The 19543-nt window shown below is 35.8% G+C and overlaps 1 protein-coding gene across 1 annotated transcript in view; it reads left to right on the top strand.

Annotated features, from left to right (window-relative positions):
• The first annotated feature begins 5170 nt into the window (after positions 1-5170).
• LOC143224838 (serine protease 33-like) overlaps positions 5171-19543 on the top strand; it is a 40262-nt gene continuing 25889 nt past the window's right edge. Inside the window, exon 1 of the mRNA XM_076453194.1 lies at positions 5171-5297. The gene's annotated coding sequence lies outside the window, so the exon portion shown is untranslated. The remainder of the gene's footprint in view (positions 5298-19543) is intronic.

The following is a 19543-nucleotide window of genomic DNA, read 5'->3' as shown; positions in this document are numbered from 1 at the left end:
GACAATCAACCCCATCATTTGAGTCTGTTATCTATATAGTATTTAGTAAAACATTAATAACAGGAACTAACAGATGTTTGTTTACATTAATAACAGGAACTAACAGATGTTTAGTAAAACATTAATAACAGGAACTAACAGATGTTTGTTTACATTAATAACAGGAACTAACAGATGTTTGTTTACAAACATTAATAACAGGAACAAGGATGTTTCTTTACATTAATAACAGGAACTAACAGATGTTTGTTTACAATAATAACAGGAACTAACAGATGTTTCTTTACATTAATAACAGGAACTAACAGATGTTTGTTTACAATAATAACAGGAACTAACAGATGTTTGTTTACATTAATAACAGGAACTAACAGATGTTTAGTAAAACATTATTAACAGGAACTAACAGATGTTTAGTAAAACATTAATAACAGGAACTAACAGATGTTTCTTTACATTAATAACAGGAACTAACAGATGTTTGTTTACATTAATAACAGGAACTAACAGATGTTTGTTTACATTAATAACAGGAACTAACAGATGTTTAGTAAAACATTAATAACAGGAACTAACAGATGTTTCTTTACATTAATAACAGGAACTAACAGATGTTTCTTTACATTAATAACAGGAACTAACAGTAGTCAAACATTTTTGTTACCTACGATATGTTTATTTACTTCAGAATAACGGGCTATTTTATATACAAGGACTATTTTTGCGCAAAGTCGTCCATAATTTTGAATTTGTAGAAGAAAAGTAGCTTGTCAACTATCGCCATCTCTTAGGTCACTCTTGTCTGACCGAAAAGTTGGTGTTGACCACAAAGTACGGAGTGCATTTGTTTTCGAAAAAGGGTCGCGTATTATAAATCGGAGGATCACAGAATGGCAGGGTTTTTGTTTTCTAGTTATTTTTTGTTCTATCAGCTCAAAATCAGGGACAGCTAGCGGATTAATATATAAAGTAAACAAATAAACCAGTGGCGGCGCCAGGATATTTTCGTTGAGGGGACTGAGGGTGGTCTGAGGTAAACTGTGGAGGGGCTTCCCAAAATGCCACCAATATGAAGTATAGATGGTAAATTACAATAATGTAAATACCAAGGTACATATCAGGAAGGTGTACTATTTTGAACTGTGTTTTCAATGCAGTTTTCATTGGAAACTACAGATTAATAATTCATTGACAAACTGTTTATGAAAATATGCATATGTAAAAGAGGAAACTCAACTAAATTCCACCCAAGGTAATACATAATAATAAAGAAAATCAAGATTAGCTTAGATTGAACATTTAATATACCATTAAGAGTAAAGCTAAAATCAAAAGAAATATAACATAAAGACATAGTTTATAGAAAATATCCCATGTGAAGTTAATACACTCTGAGGAAAAGTAAGGTCACTATCAGGCTGTTGAGTTCTACAGATCTATTTTATGTTAATTGAATAACGACGATTGTGTTTTCCATATTTTATGAATATATGTAGGTAACAATATTGGGGGTAAAGGGGGGTTGGCTCATTTTGGGGGGGCCACCACTGAAACAAACAATTACACTATGTAACAAAATTTTTACGTTTTCTTGTTCCTGGGCAGAAAGAGTTATTTCCCAATTGCTTATGCCTAAAGTAAATATAAAAGATCTATTTTTCTCTTCAAACTTTGCTTTTGTGACCAAGGTAATGAAATTTTCAAATGTAACTATTTTCGAGAACATTCCAGGTAGATTCAGTGTTGAGTAGTTGATAGAGAATTTTCTCGAACTTATAATACCTTTTAAGAACTTTCTCGAATGTTGTAGAACTTACAAGAATTTTCTAGAATATTGTTGAACTTACGAGAATGTTCAAAAACCTTTTAGAATTTTCTAGAACTTTCCATAGTAATATATATACAGAGGCTCACCACTCACCATTTCAATTTAGTGAACACATAGACCTATTTGATTTTATCAGAGATGGCATTAAGAAGCTGCAGGCATTCTCCAGACACATTCTGCTATGTATGTGGTCAATTTATCAAGACGAGAGCGAAAAAGTACTCTGTAACTGCATCTGTTAAAATGTGTGAAGCCTACAAGGCATATTTTAACATGCCTGTCAGGGATCAAAACAAACTCTGGGCACCTCATTTTACCTGCGAGCACTGTAAAAAAGAAAAACTCCAGAAGGTAAGACGGACAATTTTTGCTTGCTTGAATGGTAAAATTTTATATTATATGAATTTTAGACCTTTTAAGATTTAAATATCTTTTATTAAATTTCCAATAGTATAGAAAAGTATCATATATAAAATATTTTGCATGAACCTCTTACACATTAGTTGTGGATGAAAGAAATTTATTCTTCATAATAACAATTTTATTTTGTTCTTTTACAGGATGGTACAGAGGGGAAAAGAGAGCCATGAAGTTATCTATTCCAAGAATCTGGCATGAACCCACTGACCACTCAAACAATTGCTACTTTTGCATGGTGGACACTTCCAAATGTCGGGCTGGCAAGAATGCATCTGCTATCATGTATCCGGACCTTCCATCATCCATCGCCCCAGTACCACACTGTTACACTGTACCTTCTCCGCCAGAGAGAAAGCAGCCATCCTCAGAAGAGAACAGTAAATCAGAAGAGAAGGTAGACCTTGAAGTTCCAGATTACAATTTCAGAGGTGCAGCTGGTGAGAGAAACCCATACTACCCCAACCAAAGAGACCTCAATGGCGTAATCAGAGATCTTGGTCTAACAAAGTCGAATGCTGAGACTATAGTTAGGTTCTGATACGTGAAAGTGATTTACATTACAGTTAGAAATCTCGAAAAACTACTAACTTCTAAACATTTCTGTATAACTTTAGTATAAATACATGCACATCTTGATTCATACGTTGTTTTATTCAGACCTTATGTAAATGAAAATGTGCAAATTTGCCCGTTTTTACATAGAAAATAGGTTAATTTCTAAATTTCATTATCCAGGTCACAAAAGCAAAGTTTGAAGGGAATAATGGCCATTTTCTGTACTTTTACAACATAAGCAATTAAGAAATAGCACATACTATTCAGGAACAAAATTTGTGTTACATGGTGTTATTAACTACTTGTACATGGAAGTCTAAAAGAATGACCTCAACACTAAATGTCACCCAACGTGATGCTGTAGGTAGACACAATAAAGTAAAATGAGGTAATGTGTAAGAGAGAACAAGATTCAAAACAAATGTAGGTCAAAGATTAAGGGTTCAGGTTTAAAATTAGTGTCTGTGGGCTTCCTAAATAAACTATGCTGTTTTGTTTATTTCATATTGCTGTCTTTAATAAATATTAGTTACACTAGCTACTACACCTTATGTCACTATTTTGTTTTCTTTCATTCGTCGTTTATTATTAGCACAATTTTAATGTAAACATCCTTTCGTAATCTTAGCTGAGAATTTGCAATGAGGACTAAGTTAAGTCTTCTAAACTGACCGAACCTCGTGAGATAATATTGGGTTTACAACCGAAAATATCGTTGGCTTCGAAAATTACCCAACTGTTAAAACTATGCACATATAAATCGAAATGTAATAAGAATAATAATAAAAAAGACAACATGAAACCAGTTCCTTAGTGGATGGATCTAATGGTCACTTGTAAAGCTATCCATTCAACCAACTTTCTCACTAAGAGACACAATAACTACCAGGCACTTGTTTCTAACGCATACTTTAGGAGCAATGTATTATATCTAATTAGTTGTATTGATGACCAGTTTGAATTCTAGTTTCGCTCCAAGTGTGTAGCTTACATCTGATCAGAATTCTTTATTATTTATTAAATATTTGACTTCAGTATTACGAACTCTGCCACAACCGTTTTTTAACACGTCACTTGGTGGGGCACCGTTAAGTTGTTTTTCTGTGGGCGTATAGCTCTAGAAATCGGGTTTCGATACCCGCGGTGTGTTCAGGTAGCTTTGTGCTTAATAAAAGCAATCTACACAAAACTAGAAAATGTGTTTGCTTTAACAGTTTCTTCCAAGACGATATGTTGTATCGCTCACGTTTGGAACATTTGTTTCTTCCCGACGTTAAAAATCGGAAGACGAGATAAGGCATTTTGTTCTCCCACTAAGCCTTTTTTAAAAATATATATCTTACAACGTTTTGATGTATTTTACGATATTCAATTTATACTAATTTGAATGAATGAGGATCCAATAGCTGGATTCCCTTATTACAGAATGTTAGCGCAATTTGAACTGATTTTATGGATACATTTTCTAACCGCTTAGTGACATTGTCGTATGGTTAACTTAATATTAACGATAAACTTGGCCTATCATGGCTAGGTGGTTAGGGCACTCGACTCGTAATCTGAGGGTCGCACGTTTGAATCCCCGTCACACCAAACATGCTCGCACTTTTAGCCGTGGGGCTTTATAAAATGACGGTCAATTCTACTATTCATTGGTAAACGAGTAGCCCAATAGTTGGCGGTGGGTGATGATGACTAGTTGCCCCACCCTGTAGTCTTAAACTGATAAAACGGCTGAAAGGGCGAGCATGTTTGTTGTGACGAGGATTCGAACCCGATACCCTCAGAGTACGAGTCGAGCGTTCTTGACCATGTGGTCACGCTAGACCTAATAAAATAAAAGTTATCAGTATTAATGCCAGTGACTTGGATTGTGGACCAAGCCAAGGACCACACTTGGTTAGTTTGCAACGTTAATATAACGACTGGTAGAGAGGTCAAGATTTGATAAGCTGTAAATATAAGGTAGCATTCGAACGTAGGAGGTTAATCAACACCTCACTTGAAAATTCTGAATACACATATATTCAGTATAAACAGGCCTGTAACTTTCAGTATCTGTCGTGCCCGCTTCTTTGCGGCGAACGATATACCTTCCACCGGCCGTGAAATGACAGGAGAAGTTTCTTTGTACGTCCAAACCAAGCGAAGCAGATTGTTCCACAAACCTGAGCTGGTGACCCGTTTATCCTACTAACACAGATTTCTGGTATAACACGCTGGAAAAAAACCAGGAGTGCTCACTCCCTCCCCCTAGCAGCCACTGCTCCTGACATTGAACTGATGTTTGTTTAGTAGGAAATCTGTCATCCTAAGAAGGTCGTTGGTTTAGTTTCGTGAGTCTAGAGACTGAACCTCCTGAGCTATGGCTCACAACTGCAGACGACAGAAGCATGGTCAAACGTCTTCAGTGCGCGGCACGTTTACGCAGTGTTTGTACTTCACGCACCGTGTAAAAAGCCCGAGAGCGGAAACTGAGCACGCTTTAGAAACGGTAAGTCAATGTTGGTTGTTTGTAGACACAACGCGTTCGCGACTGTTGGGAGAATGAGTTTCGAAATCGCATCGTAATTTGTTCTTACGATACTTTTAAAACTGGTCTTCGTCTTACGTAAATATTAAACGGAATACATAATAAACATGTTTTATGTAAGATGTAATTATCATCCCACGGAAAAATTATTAGTCTATCTGTGCTTTGCTCGTCACAGATACTGAAACCAAATTTTTAGTGTTAGAAGCCCTTAGCTTAGCTGCTGATTCAGCGTTGGGAGAGCATTTTCAGACCTTGCAATAGTGTATACCAACAAACAAGTGGTAAAACTCCAGCCCCTGAATTACAAGTTGTACTCAGTTCAGGGTACTTTTTTGTGATACAATTTCTGCTTGATGTTGTTTTGAATTAAGTACAAAGCTACACAATGGGCTATCTGTGCTCTGCCCGCCACGGGTATCGAAACCCGAATTTTAGCGTTGTAAGTCCGCAGAATTTCTGCTTGAATATACATGCAGAGATAGGTATTTTACGTTCAATTCGATTAGGTACTTAAGTACAGTTACGAGTTGTTCAGGTTTTGTTTACTTTATAATTATTATTCATTTGCTAGTTAGTTAGTCAAATTGTTACATTGACGAAACCCGAAATTTTCGGCAAAATAAGCGTTCCAAGATACCGTTCAGCTCTTTGTAGACATCACAAAAAAGAAACTGTCTGAAAAATTTCAACTATAGAAATCGATGTTATGTCCTCTTCGTCACGACACAATTAGTAAAAGAAGAATGGTGCTAAATTAATTAATTAACTTGTTAAGTATTCCTATTAGTTTTTAATTAACTGAATTAATTAACTTGTTAAGTATTCCTATTAGTTTTTAACTATCTGACTAATTAACTTGTTAAATATTCCTATTAGTTTTTAACTATCTGAATTAGTTAATCAACTTGTTAAGTATTCCTATTAGTTTTTTAACTATCTGAATTAATTCATAAAGTTGTTAAGTATTCCTATCAGAATGATGTAGAATATTCCAAAAAATAAAATACAACTGCTAAACCAAAGTAGTATATATGTAGTTTACTTCATAGCAAGAATCTAAATATTCAGAAAGACTTGATATAGGAAGGATCTTCAAACTGATATTTATGCGAATATTCACTAAAGAAATGTCTTGTAGTAGCTATACGAATAATTAAAAAACTTATTTATCATTTCAAACGAAATGTAATACAGATGTTTACATAGCCAAAATAGCAGATGTTTTATATAGCTATATTGACAGATGTCTTGCAAAGCCAAATTGAAAGGTGTCTTGTGTAGCCGAATTGAAAGGTGCCTTTTATAGCCAAATTAACAGATGTATGGCCGACTTGAAAGATGTCTTATACAGCCAAACTAACAGATGTATAGCCGACTTGAAAGATGTCTTATATAGTCAAACTAACAGATGTATAGCCGACTTGAAAGATGTCTTATATAGCCAAACTAACAGATGTATAGCCGACTTGAAAGATGTCTTATATAGCCAAACTAACAGATGTATAGCCGACTTGAAAGATGTCTTATATAGTCAAACTAACAGATGTAAGCCGACTTGAAAGATGTCTTATATAGTCAAACTAACAGATGTAAGCCGACTTGAAAGATGTCTTATATAGCCAAACTAACAGATGTATAGCCGACTTGAAAGATGTCTTATATAGCCAAACTAACAGATGTATAGCCGACTTGAAAGATGTCTTATATAGCCAAACTAACAGATGTATAGCCGACTTGAAAGATGTCTTATATAGTCAAACTAACAGATGTATAGCCGACTGAAAGATGTCTTATATAGCCAAACTAACAGATGCATAGCCGACTTGAAAGATGTCTTATATAGTCAAACTAACAGATGTATAGCCGACTTGAAAGATGTCTTATATAGTCAAACTGATAAATGTATAGACAAATCTACAGATGTCTTATATAGCCAAACTGATAGATGTATAGCCAAATCTACAGATGTCTTATATAGCCAAACTGACGGATGTTTTGTACAGCCGAATTTAAAGATGTTTTGTTGAGTCAAACTGAAGAGTATTTTATGCAACCAAACTGATAGATGTCTTGTATGGCCAGACTGAAAGATCTATTACTGTATACCCAAACTTGGGGATCACTTGTATGACTAAATTGAGAGCTGGCTTGCGTAGCTCAGTTAGAGGAAATATCTTATATGACTAAATTGGAAGCCCGCTTGTGTATCTCTGTTGGGGAATGTCTTGTATAACTAAACTCAGATATGATAGTTTTTGAAGGCAAAGTTGATTAATCATTCAGGCTTAGCTGATTATTTTGTCTGGCTTTAGTGTGTTTTTCTAAATACTTTACCTTTACCCAGATCGTATGTAAATAGGAACTTCGGTTTTGTAAACCTGTTGAAATGTACAGAGGTATATAAAAGTTGTAAAATACATTACGAAGTCTCGTTTAATTTAACATATATAACACTCCGTTTAATTGTTTGAATTTCGTGCAAAGCTACACGATTACTATCTGCATTAGCTGTCCCTAATTTAGCAGTGTAAGACTAGAGGGAAGACAGCTAGTCATCACCACCCACTGCCAACTCTTGGACTATTCTTTTACCAACGAATAGTGGGATTTACCGTAAAATTTTAATGTCCTCTCGGCTGAAAGGGTGAGCATGTTTGGTGTGACGAGGATTCGAACCCGCGCCCCTCGGATTACAAGCCAAGTGCCGTAATCACCTGGCCATGCCGGGCTTTGTTTAATAATTAGCTGTTAACACCTTGGGATTCTTTGTATTTGAATTATCTGTGACTACTCTTATTACCACCCGCTAGTACAGCGGTAAGTCTACGGATTTACAACGTTATAATCAAGGGTTTGATTCCCCTCGATGAGCTCAGCAGATAGCCCGATGTGGCTTTGCTGTAAGCAAATACACACACACACTATTCTTATCAAATATTCTCTGACAAATAATTTGATAGATTTGAATAAATTCGTGATGTTGTTGAGCGTTCTTAAAGTTTTAGTTTTGAAAACGTGGAAGACAGTTATTTCATTAATATACATGAACTAATTTTATTGACTTAACACCAGAAATAACCTTCTATAAATATAAAGTATATAATAATTCTTTTGGACTGTTGTTTAAGTTCGTTTGGTTGGTATTAATTTACTCAGCTAAAAATAAAACTAGGTCTCAAACTTTTCAAACAAACCACATATGTTAGCTCATTTTCTCTTCATGGTAGCAATTTGTTAAACTTGACCGGTTGACTGTCTGCCTTGAAGTTCAGAACTAGGTCAGCTGGTTTCTAGTTCCAGTTTTGCTATCTGGCGACTATTTTACGGTTAGATGTTCTGTGGGCATCATTCTCGTACAGAAGATAATTTCCTACAACGAAGATGTTAACTGCCTGCTAAATAGATGCAAAGGAATATTACATGAGGAACAATGAAAGTTTATTTACATTATAATAAATAGGCTAAACCCATAAAAAAATTACTAGTAAGTAACTCTTAGAACCAAAAGGGGTAATAAGTCTCGTCACTTAACTTTATTAATAATTTACGTTCAAAAGTAAGCCGCCTCAGATCAGAACTAAAAACAGTTTATAAATTGGTAATAATACATTATAGCGACTAGGCATACTTCGTGTATAAGCCAAAGAGACATTAGGCATCTCAATCATATAATAATAACGTATTAAACCATCAGTTTAGTGCTGACGCTCTTGAACTCATTTTCAGCCTGAAACAACAGAAACCTTATGTTTCTTAAGCCTCAGCCTGTTGTTTCAGTGTTTCCCATCTTATAAGTTATGTTAACCTCTCTTAACATCAAATAATTATGAGTATCTGGTCCTCCGGTTAATCTGTTGTTTCAGTGTTTCGTACCTGGTATTTCATGCGAACCATTCTTAGCACTAAACATTTCTTATTTTGTTGTTATCATTACAAGCGGTCTCTCGAGGAGACAGCGGTAAGTCAACAAGGTTTCTGTGTTGGACACAGCAGATACCCTAATGTGACTGTTATAAATAAACAAATCAATCATTGCAAGTGGAAACTTAAAAAAAAAAAGTGCTATAACTAACCTACGTATCTTCATCCACACCAGAGGATGTTTTTTACTTTTGATAATTAAATTGAAAATAATACAAGAAAAACCTACTTTTTTACTTTTACGTTAATGTGTACTCCAATGAATTATATTTAATGGAAAGTAACTTAAGAGAGAAATTTGTTTATTTTAGATCAAAGCTACTACATTAGGTAATCTGATGCTTTCGCCACTGGGAATCAAACCCTGTGTTTTAGCGTTGTGGGTCCGTAAACTTACCACTGTCCTACCAGAAGTCTGAAGAGAGAGAAACATAAAGAATAGAAAGGGTAAAAAAAAAGTTAAAAGAAGCTATGGAAATAAGCGATTTTCTTGAATATTACGAATCTTATACAGTTTTTAAAATTACTGTCTTTTGAGCGTTGGTTTTATATATATGAGATGTGTATGTTAAATCTGTGAAGATTTTTTGTAATAATAAGTCAGCACCGAATTTATTTATTTATTGTTCCATTTCGAGATGCATTTATGTTGTTCAAAGACAATAATAACAACTCTAATTTTTAGATAAGAAATTACCAGCCGCCCCAGTAGCACAGCGGATTTACAACGATAGAAACCGGGTTTCAACAACTTTGGTGGGCAAAGCACAGATAACCCTTTGTATAGCTTTGTACTTAAAAAGAAACAATCAACAATCTACCAAACACATAGGGGGCGTCGTTCTAGCACTGTTTACTATTACAAGTATAATTCAAAACAATAATTAGGGTTACGAAATCCGCTCATTGTAAGCGGATTTGAGTTTGTTTTATGGTTGTTTTAATGTGTGTGTTTTTATAAAATCGTTTTAATTTTTTTTCGAGTCATGAATTTCTGTTGTTTAGGCTTGTTTTATTTTGTAGTTACTTGTCTGTTTGTTTGATTTCGACACATTGTGAAGCGGTGATTGACCAATGAATATTTCATAGTATTATAGTTTTTAGATTCGTCCAATTCCCTATTCCTATTCAATTAAAGAACGCACCCACAATCGTGAACTTTCTGACCAACCTACTTGAGACATTCTATATTGCAACATAACCGCCGAATAAATCGCCATTTCGAGGGCAACTCACATGAAAAAAAGTAGTTTTGAAGGTCAAATCCATACGTTTTGAACGGTAGTGCTGCTTGTGTTTGTCGTTACTCTTGGCAACACTGATAGATATCTCAATTTTTCAATTTGTACTACACTAACAATAGCTAACCCTAACGTCGTGTCTCACACTTAACAAAAGCTAGGCCTTATGCATTTTGTCACTTGGTTTATCTGTTTTCCTCCAGCAGTTTTTTGGATAATAATAAAAATAATCAATCTTCATGTTTTTTGTGAACCGTTCTGAAGATTTAGGACAGAAAACCGAGAAGAGTTTGTAACATCCTGTGGTAAATCGGGTGTGAATACAAGACGAGTTTAAAGCACTCTGTAAGTTGCCTTTTAATGGCGGAAACTTTACGGTTTTGTTCGTTATGCTTTACGATGTAGGTCAGTAAGTCAGCATGATTTGCTCAGACATCGACCCAGTGAAGGAGAGGAGGGAGTGTAGCCCAAACAAATTTGAATTAATACAGAGAAATTTGGAATTGCTAACGCCTGTTTACAAAGTTGTTTTAAAAATAGTTTGTGAAGGTCGTTCATAAATTGGTTTTAAATTATTACATGTAACTAAAACCTCTGAGAAAAGGTATGTTTTTGTCAAGAAATGCCTTGATGATAAACCTAAGACTTAACGTATTCACTTAAAAATATGGTTACTTCTAAGCAGTGGTTAACTTTTTAACAGTTTGACAGCAAAGTGACTGATCAACATTAAACAGTACGACTAACATTTCCATAATTTGATATCAAATTGGTAAGCTAACAACACGAAACTGTAATACTACTGTGAAAACAACAAAACTGTTTATCTAACTTATGTGCCTAAAGTATTGCCTGGTGAAGCACATTATCAGGCGTTCTACGTGATATAATTAAATGGTTAGGCCTACAATAGCTAAATCTTAAACAAGAACTGTTCTTGATGTGTCTTCTAAATGAAAATAAAGAGGGTCAAAAAATTTAAATGTACAATAGTATTGTTTACAAATTTATTGTATAAAAAAAATACGTATAAACTTAGTGCGCTGTTCTTAACAATCAGAAACCAAGCATGTGGATTCCAAAAATCAACCACTTAGGTACACGTATATCTTTCACAGACAGCCCTCAACTCAAGGAATACTTCATAAACAACCCTCAGTTCATGTAGTGCTTCACAGGCAACCTTCAACACATGAAATATAAAACAGTCAACCCCTTAGTTCATAGAATACTCCATATTACACTCTTAACATAAGGATCCTCTTTTGTCAACACCTGGAAAAATGCATCGCCATAGAACGTTGTAGAAAGGGTACTTTTTCTTCATAAAAAGGTTGCGTGTGTCACTCAGAAAAGAAACAACGGTTGACTTCGCGTATTCTGTATAATGCAAATAAATAGTCCAATCGCAATATTTTATCAAGATAAAAATGTTTTTAAAAGGTCAGCTCTAAAACTATTCCAAACTAACAGTGTACAGTGGTACCTCGGTTCTCGAACTTAATCTGTTCCAGAAGGCTGTTCGAAAACCGAATCAATTTTACCATAAGAAATGCTGTAAATTAAATTAATCCGTTACAGACCTCCAAAAATTACGCATTATGAAGCATTTTAAGTAAAATATTGCTTATTTATACCTGTATAATAATACTTACATGCATAAAGTCAACCACAAAAACTATAAACACAATAAAAAACAATAAATGAAAATTTAACTGCACTTTACCTGTGCTGAGGAGAGATGATGACGTAAGTGAAAGGTGGTGAGGAACGTGGAGAGTAGGAGGGTTATTATTGTTTGGAAGGGGAGTTACCTTCCATAAAAACGTCAGGTAACTCTCCTTCTGGGGTTCTTTCTCTTTTTTGTCTCTTTGCACTGCTACAACCTGCTTGAGACTCACTGGACCTATTTCTCACTAAAAACTTCTCTAATGAGGTTTGTTTCTGCCTGCATTTCAAAATGTTTCTGAAGTAAGATATGGCATTGTCATTGTAAAGGTTAATGCTGCGGTTTGCTACAGCTTTGTCAGGGTGAAATGTTTCCACAAAACTTTCTAACTCTCCCCATTTTCCACACATTTCCTTGATTAGTGAACTAGGAACATCCTCCCTTCCTTTCTCCTCATCTGAAGACACTTCCTCAGTTGCCTTCTGTTGCTGCTCCTTCTGAAGGTCTTGGAGTTCTTCCATGGTGAGCTCAGTGTTGTGGTCTTCCACCAACTCCTCCACATCATCACCACTCACATTCAAGCTCATACACTTGTCTAGTGAGACAATATCCTCGACAACAGGCTCAGCCTTTAAAGTCTCTATCTCCTACTGAGTCTGGCCACAATTTCTTCCAGGCTGAGTTCATGGTCCTAAAAGACACTTCCCTTCAGGCTTTGCCTATGATCCTCAAGCAATGGAGGATATTAAAGTGATTTTTCCAGAACTCTCTGAGGGTTAACTCTGTGTCAGAGGTCACTTCAAAGCACCTTTGAAACAGTGCTTTGGTGTAGAGTTTCTTAAAGTTTGATATGACCTGCTGGTCCATGGGCTGAATGAGAGGAGTCGTGTTAGGGGGCAAGAGTTTCACCGTAATGAAACTGTACTCCTCCACCAACCCGTCCTTCAAGCCTGGTGGGTGAGCAGGTGCATTGTCCATCACAAGAAGGGCCTTGAGTGGCAACTGTTTTTTCGTGAGGTAATTCTTTACACTTGGGGCAAACACTTCATGGACCCACTCCATAAAACATTGCCTGGTTACCCATGCTTTACTATTAGCTCTCCACATGACATTAAGTTTACTTTTCAGTACATTATTTTTCTTAAAACCCTCTGGTTCTCAGAATGGTACACAAGCAAAGGCTTAAGTTTTAAGTCCCCACTTGCATTACAACATAACAATGAAGTTAGCCTGTCCTTCATTGGCTCGTGTCCTAGCAGTGACTTCTCCTCCTTGGTGATGTAGGTCCTCTTTGTCATTTTCTTCCAAAAGAGGCCTGTCTCATCACAGTTGAACACTTGTTGGGGAATAAAACCCTCAGCTTCTACATAGTCCTAAAATTCCCTAACAAATTTATCAGCAGCGTCTTTGTTAGAACTGGCACCCTCTCCATGTCTCACCACACTATGTATGCCACTTCTCTTCCTAAATTTTTCTAACCACCTCCTACTAGCCTTAAAGGCATCACTTGTATCAGCACTCGTTCCAGGGGTGATTTTCAGGAGGTCAGCATGCAACTGCTTTGCTTTCTCACAAATGATGGTCTCAGAAACGCTATCACCAGCTAACTGTTTTTCGTTTACTCAAATCAACAACAGTTTTTCTACCTCTTCCATTGTTTGTGATCTTCGTTTCGTAAGCACTGCCACTTCTTTTGCAACGTCAGCTCCTTTGACGACCTCTTTATTTTTCAGTGTGGTGCAGACTGTAGACTTCGCCACACCAAACTGTGTAGCAAGGTCAGACACGCGAACACCACTCTCATACTACGCTATGAGATCTTTTTTTACACCTCTATTGTGGCTTTAACAACTTTTCTCTTTGGGTTGCTGCTTTCATTATCCTTCTTTGACCCCATGGTGGCTTATGTAATCAGAATATTTAGAAAAACAACAAAAAACAAAAAGATAAGCGAGAACGTTCACAACAGATTTTAGCGGGGGTGTGGACTGAGCGACAGGTGAGAGTAAAATGTTTTGGACAAGCTTGGCGTGAGCCGAAAATGGTCGAAGGGTCGTTCGGGTCATAAGTCGGGTTATTTCGGGGGTTCAGGCCACGACAGCTTTGTTCGGGAACCGAGTTTATGTTCGACAATCGAGACATTTTTTCTCAAACAACATGTTCGAAAACCAAATTGTTCGAGAAGGGAGTCGTTCGAAAACCGAGGTACCACTGTACTTATTATACCGTTGACTTCCTTCATACATGAACCATTAACGCTAATAACTAACTTGTTTCGTTTCTTCTCAGCGTTGCGCAACGATAATTATAGTTCACTTTTATATGAAGTTTTGTTTGCTCTTCCGGAATAATACTCTAGAAATCTGAATAGTAAACAACTCACATACACGATCGAGGTTAATCGATTTTAATAGGTTTTAAATCGAAGTCAATATATACCGTTTATTTGTTTCGAGATTTGGCGCACCGCTATAATGGATCTGCCTGCGCATAGCTGTCCCTAACGAGAATTAATAAGCCATATGAGAGGCAGATGATCAGCATAACTTGCCACCAACTCTTGCGCAACGCTTGTCTGGTGTAGTGGGATTTGATTGTCAGTCTTACAACACTAATACTCACGACCTCAAAGTGAAATGCATCTTTTTCGGCCCGGCATGGCCAGGTGGATTGAGCCGTTCGACTCATAATCTGATGGGGCGCAGGTTAAAATTCCCGTCGCACCAAACATTACCAGAGGACAAGTTATTTGTGTTATTTTAAAACTAAAGACATAATATATGATATTTTAAAATTCCTTGACACTTGTGTAATATTTAATGTTTAAAAGATAATAAATTACAGACAAGATTGTCGAACTTTGTAACAAACCGTTGATAAAACTTCTATATCTAGTTACGTGTCGTAAAGACTACTAAGATGGGATACGTAACCCTAGAAATTACAGCTTTCCTACATAGAAATTATAACACAACCATTGAGGTATTACATATAAGTTACAAACGTAGACATGTTTAACCCGTTCATAACTTTTATACAGAGCCTTATAATCCATATGATATATATGTCATATTGACGACTCCAAATCTAGCACATCTATGCCATATACACCATATTGATGATTTAGCTAAACCTAACTCAACCACACCTTATACACTATATTGGTGAGTTAACCAAACATAACATAACCACGCATTATACATCATATTGACGACTTAGCTAAACCTAACACAATGATGTTTTATATACCATATTGATAACTCAGCCAAATCTAACCAAGCGTGGGACACGTGTATACCGATTCAATTTCATCACTTATAAGGACCTCTATCAGCCTATTTTCAAATTGAAATTATTTTAGGCATGATTAGAACAAATTAACTTGTGAGATCTTTAGTTTGGTTAAATACATCAAGATGAATAGTTTGATATCCTTAAGTCCATGAGTGTTACTCGCTCCCAAATCATCCAAGAGATGACGGACCTGAGAAACAAAAGTTGTACTTGAAGGAAAAGAAACAACAAAAAACTCAGAGCCATTTTAGGAACCAAGACTGAAAATTAACTTGTATCATCGAGAAAGGTTAATTCATCAAATTCCGAAGGCCAAACATATTATATCGTAATCAACGTTTGTCTGTTTGTAACACATAAAATAACAATACTTTTGTATTTTTTACCGTAGATTTGTACTTGCAAGTTGTTTAGTTCATGCTTTCGTGATTCGTCAGAAATAGGAGAATAAAAGTGCATCGTTAAAAGACATTTCGAACAAACTGATACACAACATAAAATGCAAATAAGTAATGTAGTTAGTTTTTTATTACCACTCGTTGGAGCAAGAATTCCCACACCTACATACACGAACTACCTTAGTCCCCACGGCCACGGGGAAGTAGGTAGCAAACCTTTAGAGTGACGGATTCCACAAAAGGCAATGGCCGAATAGATATTTCTCTCGTGTATCTTACGGCGTGGGTCGAATTATCACGGTCAAGGTTTCTTGACTGCTGCTTGTTCACAAGGGCGACATCTACTGAAAAGAAACAGAAGCATAGGACGTGGTTTCTGTAAGTAGTAAGTTATAGCATCCTCTTTAAGTTTCAGTTCATTACTTGTTATCGGTTTTCTTTTATAATTTGCATCAGTTTACTTACTGTGTCCGCGTGTGCTGTTTTATTAAGACATCACCTAAACACAAGTTCGTTTTCGCTTGGTGATTTCGGTGCTGTCTTGGAGTTATCTCCATCATAAATCATCACCTGTTTAATACTTATCTTCTGGATTAGTGATATGCAGATTAGCTGTGACTCGTTTATCTATAACACACCATGTTTGGTGTATCTTGATATTTAAAATTCCTTTTCAAGTCTAATTTGTCAGTATCGTTGACACGAACGTCCTTGTCTGATTGATATTTGACATCGAATGTCCGTTTTTGTTATTATTTTTTTAGTTTGTATGTTTAAAAACGTGACTTTGCACACAAGCTTAACACGGTCGCGAATATCAGCTTGACTCTTATAGAGTCAGTTCGACTCGTGGGTGTGATTCACCGCCATTGCACATCGAGTCAACTGCTATAAACTGTAAAAATGTAAACGTGTCAACCCTGTACTATCTCTAATTGCAGTGGCTTAGCCTGTATTGCGTTTATAATGTGTTTTGGTTGTTTTATTTTATTTTCTTTGAAATTTCTCTCTTTTCTATAACGTATAGCTCTCCAGTGGCACAGCGGTATATTTGTTGTGGGCAGAGCACAGATAGTCTATTCTATAGCTTTGTGCTTAACTTAACAAAAAAAAACCCATCAAATAAATATTAGTATAATTATGAAGCTATTATACCTACTTGCGGTTAAAGTGCTTGACTTAAAATCTACGATCGCGGGGTCGAAACCCGGAACTTACTCGCCCTATCAGCATCGGGACGTTATAACGTGACGATTAAAGAACTATTCGAAAGTTAGCTGTAAGTGCCGTCGACTGTTTACCTTCCTTGTGGTTGAAAGCTTAAAACCTGGCTTTTACATAAACAAAACAAACGATATACCTATATCCATCACTGTCGCCTTCTTACAGTCAATTTGTTCTTTAATTACACAGACGTCTTTTTGGACTCGTGAACAGTATTTATGTAATTTTCCCTGCTCGCCAGCTGTTTATAACACTATGTAACACAAATTTTGTTCCTGGATAGTATGTGTTATCACTTATTTGTAGTAAAAGTACAGAAAATGACCATTATTCCCTTCAAACTTTGCTTTTGTGACCTGGATAATGAAATTTAGAAGTTAACGTATTTTCTATGTAAAAACGGGCAAATTTGCACATTTTCATTTACATAAGGTCTGAATAAAACAACATATGAGTCAAGATTTACATGTATTTGTACTAAAGTTATACAAACATGAACAAAAATGTTTATACGTGAGTAATTTTTCGAGATTTGCGACTGTAATGTAAATCACTTTCATGTATCAGCCCCCGAATAAAGTCTCCCATCATGTTTCCGTTGTACGCTCACAGGTCACAAAAGCAAAGTTTGAAGAGAGAAATAGGTCTTTTCCATTTACTTTAGGCGTAAGCAATTGGGAAATAACCCTTTCTGCCCAGGAACAAGAAATAGTAAACATTTTGTTACATAATCTAATCGATCAAACAACACGCCTTCTAGACCCTTATTCACAATATTAGTTCCTTATGAGTTTCGTATGTACATAACGTGGCCATCTCGACGTACTTAGGCATTCTTTGTGTCCGACAACAGATCTTACAACCAGATCCGGTTCTACACGTCGACCTGATTAGTTCTTTGCGAATATTTTCTATTCCACTAAGATACAGAAAGCTCATTCATTTTGCAAAACGTCATGCGAAAAGACGTGCCGTGAATCTCTAACCGAATATTCACGTGTCGGGAAAAACTAAAATTAAAATGATGAATGTGTTGCTTACCATCGGTCTTGCTTTCCTTGCTAAACAATGTTTACAGTTTAACCAAAAATAAACACAAACGAGTGAAGTCACAACAGCAACAACCGAAAGCCGTGCTCCAAATCTTGCTGTTAAATGAATCTATTTTTCACAGTTTACCAATCTCTTAGGTCTTGTCTTCGTTCGCAGTTAAACACAAAGCTACCCAATGTGTCGTGCCTACCACAGGTATCGAAATCCGGGTTTTAGCGTCCGGAAATTTATTGTTGTGACCATGAGGCGGGGACGAATTTATATGTTTCTGACGTCGTGATAATACGAGATTAAGACCTATCAGATTTGTAACAAGCAAGTTTAAGTGTAATGTTAAGTAAAAATGTGAAGACAAGTGCTCTAAAATTAACTACAATACACTCACTTGATACGTATTGGCTAGTAAGCAGCCAGTGATGAAACCGTAGTTTTTATTTCATTTTGTTACTAATAAACTGAAATATTTTTGTGAAATGCGAAGTGCTCTGTCATCTTAGAGTAATTTTTGTTGGTTGTTTTTTTTTTTTCATTTACTGCTAAATAAGAGTTTTAAACGTGTGCGCCTCTAAGTAATGAGTAAATATTCATAATTTTCAGGACTGGGTGTAGCTTTATGGCTAGCATTTCGGGCTGCGAATTAACGGGTCCCGAGTTCGAGACGTGATGCAGATAGGCACATTTACATTTTCAGTTATGAGTGCATAATGAAAATGGCAGTCAGTTCTGTTTCTCAGTACACACAGTTAAACAAGTCTCTTGTAACGATGGATATTGGTTGCCGGATACTTTACTTTTAGTCAGTAGTTAACATCTAGAGGGTAGCTATACCCGAATCTTAGTTCTTTATTAAAATCATCCACAGTTGTTAACATCTAGAGGGCAGCTATACCCGAATCTTAGTTCTTTATTAAAATCACCCACAGTTGTTAATCTTAGTTCTTTATTAAAATCACCCACAGTTGTTAATATCTAGAGGGCAACTATACCCGAATCTTAGTTCTTTATTAAAATCACCCACAGTTGTTAATATCTAGAGGGCAACTATACCCGAATCTTAGTTCTGTATTAAAATCACCCACAGTTGTTAACATCTAGAGGCTAGCTATACCCGAATCTTAGTTCTTTATTAAAATCACCCACAGTTGTTTCTTCATAACTTCTATGAACAACCTTCCTCAAAATATTTTTTCTGTATTTTTTACCTCAAGTGATAAAATTTTTTCGAATAAAATATTTTTTCTGTAAAAGTGATAAAAATTTTTCGAATAAAAATTAAAAATAGCAAATCTTTACAAAAATAAGGCCTTTTTTTTTTCGATTTACTACTTATGCCTTCTTTAGCCAGTGGTTCTAATAAGTAATACTTCTATGAAACACGTTTTAAAAGTAATAGGCTTGACTAAT

This window comes from Tachypleus tridentatus, chromosome 9 (genome assembly GCF_004210375.1).
Source record: "Tachypleus tridentatus isolate NWPU-2018 chromosome 9, ASM421037v1, whole genome shotgun sequence".
In the NCBI taxonomy this organism is placed as follows: domain Eukaryota; kingdom Metazoa; phylum Arthropoda; class Merostomata; order Xiphosura; family Limulidae; genus Tachypleus; species Tachypleus tridentatus.
Note: the sequence above shows the minus strand (reverse complement) of the source record. Positions and strands in the feature narration are given on the sequence as shown.